This window comes from Buceros rhinoceros, unplaced genomic scaffold (assembly GCF_000710305.1).
Source record: "Buceros rhinoceros silvestris isolate BGI_N320 unplaced genomic scaffold, ASM71030v1 scaffold21364, whole genome shotgun sequence".
Classification (NCBI taxonomy): domain Eukaryota; kingdom Metazoa; phylum Chordata; class Aves; order Bucerotiformes; family Bucerotidae; genus Buceros; species Buceros rhinoceros.
Genome location: NW_010410282.1, coordinates 577 through 924, shown reverse-complemented (window position 1 = coordinate 924; position 348 = coordinate 577).

The window sequence follows — 348 nt, the reverse complement described above, 5'->3', positions numbered from 1 at the left end:
CACCCCACGCCGGGAGTTTGCAGGGGCTGATTTTGCAACTCGATATTGTGTCTTACTCCTGCGCCTCTGCTCGCAGCTCTCCCCCCGCACTGGGGAGCGAGCAGTGAGCATCCTGTGCAGGGCTTCCTCAGGGACAGACCCCTGAATTTCAGACCGACCCGCACCCCGCGCAGCGAGCCCAGCCGGCTGAGGGAACTCAGCCCGGTGGGGAGAAGAGGTGGGGGAGCCGCTTACTCTGACGGAAGGGGGCTCCGTTCTGCCCCTGCTTTTGCTCTGCAGTCCCTTGTCAGCGATCTGCCCCCCGCCCTGTGCTAAGCGTGGCAGAAACCACAGCACGCGGCTCGGGGA